This window comes from Lontra canadensis, unplaced genomic scaffold (genome assembly GCF_010015895.1).
Source record: "Lontra canadensis isolate GAN:19392208 unplaced genomic scaffold, GSC_riverotter_1.0 scaffold22, whole genome shotgun sequence".
NCBI lineage: Eukaryota > Metazoa > Chordata > Mammalia > Carnivora > Mustelidae > Lontra > Lontra canadensis.
Window position 1 is genome coordinate 7,382,405 of NW_022631016.1, and position 7,051 is coordinate 7,389,455.

Here is a 7,051-nt window from a genome sequence, read left to right on the forward strand (position 1 = left end):
AACTCAAGTAACAAAGAGAAAACTCAGCTTTGATCACTTCAAAGGAAACCAAATACTGCAAATGGGAAAACCTTAAGGACAGATGGAGGAGAGTATGAGTTTGTGAGACCACAGTAGTCAAGTAAAACAGCCCTTGGAAGACACGATAAAATGAGCCCAAGTCCTGTATGTGAACTTGCGGCTCTCGGTCCAGGACGTCAGCGAGCCCACAGTCTGGGGTGAGGAGCCCTTTGGCCTCGGCTGCACCATGTGATCAGAGAGAAGAGAAACCAGATGCCAGCCTGAAGGGGAGCAGGGGCTCATCAATTTAAGTCACAGAATTAAAGGTAGTGAATCACTAGGTTGCTATTTTTAGAAACCAGGGAGGAAGATAGCGTAACACAGCAGGAGGCGTGAAAAGTGAGGCTTGGAGACTGCTATCGCCCTGAGGGCTCATCGCTCTAAACATGGTGGCCAGATGCTGGGTCTGGGTCCACACCCTGGGAACACAACCTGGATCTTGAGCCACATCCCCAAACTGAGCCTGAGGTTTGCTCACAGGTTGGCTCCCTGTGTCTCCCACGAGGACAGAGCGACATTGTCATCAGGAACGTGAACCAAACACATCGAGACAACGAAGCAACTCGAACCCACAGCGTTAATACTTCGGTGTAGAATTTCAGAATAAACTACATAAGCATCGTTTCTAACAAAATATGTGTTATTTAAGTCATTAGAAACATACACAGAATTTCAGCCTATTAGAGCACGTGTCCTATTTGCCCCGGGGTATTATTTGATAGACTCGTGGTTTGAGATTGAAAGGAGTAAGAGAATTTGATTAAGTTGGCAAAGAGCATGTGACAGTGTAAGACAACTTGATTTAGCCACCTATACATTTAGGAGCTCAGTGCTTAGAAGGAATTTGCTCCTTGGGTTTGTAAGTCTGTCCTGAAAGAAATACAAAGTGCTATGGACAGACTAAATTTTGAGAATAAAGCTTTAAACTGCTTAAGGGAATGTAACTAAGTAAGTTTCTAAGTTTGGTTGGCTATTTAAGTGGACCTCGTTTGTTTAACTTACGAGTTAATCACACAAATATTTTAAAAATTGATTTTCAACTTTAAAAACTGAGCACTGATTCACACAAAAGTTATACTAAATAGCCTTTCCCGAGACAAAACCCTTACCAAAATTTTTTTAATCTAAGTTACTCTACCCCTCAAAGAGACTCAGAGAGGGGTCACATTTCACTCTGAAATAAAAGAAGGATTGTCTTATTTTCTCGACAAGCCCTTTGAAGGGAGACAGAATGATCGCAATACTGCAGCTAATTTGGAAGCCCCGACTCCACTGAAGATTGTCTTTTCCAGGATAGGATCTAGGTTGTAATCATGCAACTTTCACTCCATAATAATGCAACAGTGATACTGTCAGCCTCTGGGTTGTTCAAAGCGCATCTGCTAGCATGTCTAATCAGTGTTTTCTGCACAACAACCAAAAGCAATTTCTACTCTGGCTCTTCTCTATGTCCACTTGAAATCCGAAGGCACAACGCTTTACTTACATCATTGTTGAGTGTCCTTGGACTTGACAGCGAAGACCACTCCATTTCTAGGAGATTTCTCCCCCGTGGGGCCAGAGAGAAAAGTAATGGCTTCAAAGCTAGAAGCTTTTTAACGTGAGAAGGGCTTAGCACCCTGTGCACATGACGTAGGATTCCCACATCCATGGAACCCTATTCTTAGCACCCTAGCATCAAGTTTTCCTTGCCTTAGTCCTCGGAGAGAAAAGACATGGCCAAGACTGGGAGGCAGGAGCTCTGGGAGAACTTCGGACGGCATCCCCAGGGCTTAGAAGATGCAGCCGCTCTAGGGGTTGAGGCATGACCTGCTTCCCCCACTGGAGGACCCACCCCGGGCACAGTGGGAACCCGTTTCAGTAGGGACTCACTGCCCCTGCCCGCCCTCATGCTTGCCCACGTGGCTGCCCCAGCAGGGACACGGATGTGTCACCAGGCCCACCCTCCCTGAGAAGAGCCTGGGGCTTCCAGGGTAAGGAGGGGACTCCTCAAGGAGACAGGGCCAGCCAGGCTCATAGGTAGGCCACGATGCAGCACGCTGTCTCTCCTGAGCGAGGTGACCACCTGTGGGGTTCCGCGCTGCAAGTCCTGTGTCCCGGGACACCCCTCAAACCCCGAAAATCGGGACAGTTGTTTGCCCTACAAGTAAAAATCCCCGCATTCCCCTGTTCATCGGAGCATTTAGAGCTCCTCGACCAAAAGAAGGGAGTGGCCCCAAAGTCCTTGAAAAACGTGTCATTGGAAAACACAAAAACCTCTGTGTGCAGTAAACTGTTCTTTGCAGAAAAGGGAAGCGTCCCTCCCCCGAGGCGCACAGCAGCCAGCCCCGGCTCGGTGGCGGATTCCGTCTTCTGGCGGGTGGCTGCTCTGACTCTAGCAGTATTTGACTTCAGATCAGTGAAAGGAAAAGTTATTTCCCCTTCAGGCTGTGAAGTTTTCATCCCCTTGTTTCCCATAACAACCTCCCCCAGCTTAAACATGTGTCCCTTCCCAAAACTCTCCTTCTGGCAGACATTGTATTTTAAATAAAGCGCATGTTGTCACAGTCATGGGCAAACATGGTTCCATTTATAGATGGCTTATCTAGGAGTCCTCCGCACCCCCAGATCCTCCTGCGGGACCAGGAGAGGCTGGGCTGGCTCACACTCCCCAGCCCTGCAAGACGAAGAGCAGTGTTCAAGTGGGCCTCACACCTGTCCCTTAATCTGTGCTTCTGGCCAGGCCCCTTGCCCAGGAACAATGCTGGGAGACACAGCTGTCACTGAGGTTCACTACTGGCACCTAGTGGGTGGGGGTCAGGAATGCTGCTAACAGACCCAGATACCTAGGACAGGCCCCCGTAACAAATAGTCCAACGGCAGAAGTGCCGAGGGTAAGGAAGGCATTCGCAGGGACTGGTCCTGTAGCCCTTAGGGGGTTTGAAGACAGCATGGCCCAAAGCTTGCACATTTATCACGTTCTCTAATAAAGATTCTTGCTGTTTCTGAGGCTGAGAAAACCACCTTCATTTTGGAGAGAGACAGAAGAGCATCAGACTTAAAAGCAAAACATTCTCATCCATGGAGGACAAAAAGGATCTCCCGCCCATCCCAGGTATGAGGAGGAACGAGCACCCAGTAAAGTCTGTTGACAGCAGTGCCGAGGGTGTTAGCGAGGTCGCTGATGATTTGCCATAACTGTACGTTACCCAGTGACTAAAAGAGAAACAAGCAAACAGGACATTGTGCAGGGCAGTGTTTAGCACAATACTGAACTCTGGGTTTTCTGGTTTTGTTTCATTTTAAAGATCTTATGTGTTTATTTGCAAGAGAGGGAGAGACAGCATGAGCAGGGGGACGAGCAGAAGGAGAGGGAGAGAGAATCCTCAAGCAGACTCCCCACTGAGCAGGGAGCCCAGCGCGGGGCTCTGTTCCAGGACCCTGAGATCATGATCTGAGCCGAAGGCAGACGCTTAACCAACGGAGCCCCAGACGTCCCCCGAAATCTTGTCAGAACACTTCGCAAATTCGCCGTAAAAAAAAGCTGTTACATCCACACAGTGACCTGTACATAAATGTTCAAAGCAGTATTATTCATAATAGCCAGAAAGTGGAAACCATCCAAATGCCCACCAGCTGAGGAATGGACAAACAAAATGCGGTCTGTCCGCACACGGGAGCACGACTGGGTGATAAGCGGGGATGGAGTCCCGTCACAAACTACAATGGGCATGGACCCTGCAAACGTCACAGGAAGTGGAAAAACCACACAGGAAGGACCACGTATGGTAGGATTCATCTAACATGAAAACTATTTTCTTTTTTTTAACAAAAGACAAACCTATAAAAATAGCAGATTAGTGGTTGCCTGGAGTTAAGGAAGGAAACAGGAACAGAGATTTACTGCAAATGGGCATGCAGGGTCTTTCCGGGGTTGTGGAAATGTTCTAAAATTGGATTTGGGGACACATGCCCAGCTCTGTAAATTTACTAAAACCCACCAAGCTGTACACCGAAAGTCTGAATTTTATGGTATGTAGACTATACCTCACTAAAGCTCTTACCAAAAAATCTATTAGATTGGAAGGATTTTTTTTCCTGGTATTTGGTAGAGAATGTTATAGGAAGAACACTTCCCTGGGTGGGCATGGGGAGGGGTGTTCTATCCTAGTCTACCTGGAATTACCTGCATTACTGAAGACAAGACACCAATGTGCTCTTCCACTGCTTCCCAAACTGTAAAGTGACTGAGAGGCCTCAGGTCCTGTCTCTCTTGCTGTGAGATTTGGTTAAGTGACTACTTGTGCACGTTTCAGTAGAAGAGCCGACAGCTACAGCTTGACTCAGGGGCCAGAGTCGTTACTTTATAAAAACCAAATCACATTTGAAGTTCACTTTGGCTTATGGAGTAACTGGGACAATAGAAGTCAAGTCCGGGATCACATCTGTAACTGATGTATTCTCTCTCCCAAGTTCACCCTGGTAGCCTTCAGGAGGGGCTCTCCTTCCAAGTAGTATCTCACGGAGTCACAGAGGATGTCTGCAACCAACCAGGGAAGGGCCAAGGCGGGGCCTCTCCAAGAACTCCTACCTTTCCAAAGGACCAAGGAATATAGCTGTTTGCTCAAGGAGGAAACAGGAAATGTCCACACTGTGTATCTGGGGGAATCTCTAGGCAGCACTGCTCCCACGCACCACTATGTCTCATCAGGTGGGCTAGGACACTAGAGCATCCATATGCAGCCGCACAGGTTGTTGACTGCACAAGGAAACCCAGTCAAGGGGATGGAAGTAGGAGCTGAGTTCTATTCCATGCTCTGCTTGCTAAGTTCAGTGTAGGATGATGGCCATGCAGAGAAGGGGCACATTTTGAACAAAGGCATTATATAGATCAGGGGGACCCCTGGACATTGCTATGGGGCATCAGACCTTCCTCCCCAATGTCCTCTGACCCTCATGAAGAACTGTTCCTGCTCTCTGCCCAAAGTTTCCTCTCCCACTGCTTCAGGATCGATGGTTGGGCAGAGCCCTGACCACTCCTTGCTGATCCAGTTCCCTTTCCAACCTCCTCCCCTGCCCCAAACTACCGTCTTTCTCCTGCACTCAAATACAGAAGTCCTCATGTGAATGTTTCAAATAAACCATGCCTCTTAGTCCTGCTGAGATCTCCTCTACTACAGAGGGACACAAAACCAGGTCCCCTGTGACTGGAGGACAGGGCACCTCGCCAGGCCTCGAAACACATCACCAATTCATGAGAGCCTCACAGGACCTCATGGGACAGGTCTTACTCTCTCGATTTCACAGATGAGGAAACTGAAGCTCCCTACGAAGTAGAAACACTCACCAAAGCCTCCCAGAACTCAGGGCAGTGTTAGATCTGACTCTGCCTCTCTTTTAGGCTCCCTAACATGCTCTGGAATTTGCTCCCCTCTCCCTTGGCCTTTCAGAACCCACTCATGCACATTCCCTGCTCAGATGATGTCTCACCGGTATTGACCTTCACTGTCAGACCGGGTACAGGGGGACCTCTCCTGCTAAGCCTGCTTTCGCCTTCCCTCCGCCATGCATGTGCTTCTCATAGGGCTCCACTTGCTTCTTTAAAAAGATTTTATTTACTTACAGATTTTAGGGGAGGGGGACAGAGAGGGAGGGAGAGGGAGAAGCAGAATCCGTCCTGAGCAGGGAATTCAACTTGGGGCTCGATCCCACAACCCTGAGGTCACGACCTAAGCCTCAATCAAGAGTCAGACCTCAAGCAACTGTGCCCCCACATGCCCCACACTCAAGTTACTTCCAGTGGACATCCTTACAATGCTTTCAAAGGATCCCAAAGACAAAATCCTTTCATAAGAAATTTTGGAAATCCAATTTTGTTTTGCTGGCCATTATGTAGGAGCCGTCAGGAGAGCCCCATACATCTGATTTTTTCAAACCTACGGAAAAGTACCTTCTCACTACATAGAGAGAAGAGCATTGGTCTTCCTTCTTATCTCTTTTAGGTCCTTAAAAAAAAAGTGGGGGTCATCCACACTCAATATTTCCCAAAATACAGTCACTTCCATTCCCAAACTCTTCTTCATATCACACATAGCTTAAACTCCTTCAGCTTCAGTGACAGTCACGTACCTCCATTTGTCTAACATAATAACCTTCCCAGGAGAGCTCCCCAGCAAGGACAGACACCTGATCGGGCTGCGCCAAATTGGGATGACGAGCTAAGAAGGCCCAGACTAAGGGCATCATCAGGCAGAAGGTCCAGACTTTGTACCAGCAGGTGGCCCACGCTGAGTACCAAGCGGATTGTTTGAACAAAAGCAGCAGACTCAGAAGACATGCCGGCCGGAAACAACTAATTATTTCTTCTGCTGAAACAATCCAGCTGGGTCTTTTTATACCACGTGACTTCACAATTCCTCTGAAATAATTTGTGACTGTCACTGCCTTACTAAATCAGGGGGCATAATTCTCCCAATTACACATTTTTGTGAAAAAAGAAGAGGAGGAAAGAAAGACACATCTCACGGCATCTTTTGCTAAACTTCAAAGAAACCGAAGACCTGTTCTTGCCAGACCCTGAGGGCCGTCCCAGCTTCAAACAGGCTAACAGATGTTTGTTCTCAAGCACATTTTCCTCTCAGTGGCATTTTGAGGATATTATAAACTTCCTGACACAGTATTTCAGTGAAAATGGCTTTTTTTTTCTTTTTTGAGATTATATTGTTATCATAAAAAAATCCAGCAAGTGTTTGAATACAGGTTGGCCTGTGTGAGACAAAGGGGATTTAGCTCCTCACCCCCCGCCCCTGGGGAAAGGCAGAAACTGCCCCAGCAGGGCACGTGCACACTAACCTGCTTTTAGTCCTCCTCCGGCCAGCCCCCTTCTGAATATGCCTGGTGTAGACCAGAGGTTTGAGCTGGGGTGATTCTGTCTGTCTCCAAAAGGATAGTTGGCAATGGCTGTAGACACTGTTGGTTGTCCCAACTAGGGATGCTAATGGCATCTTTTCTA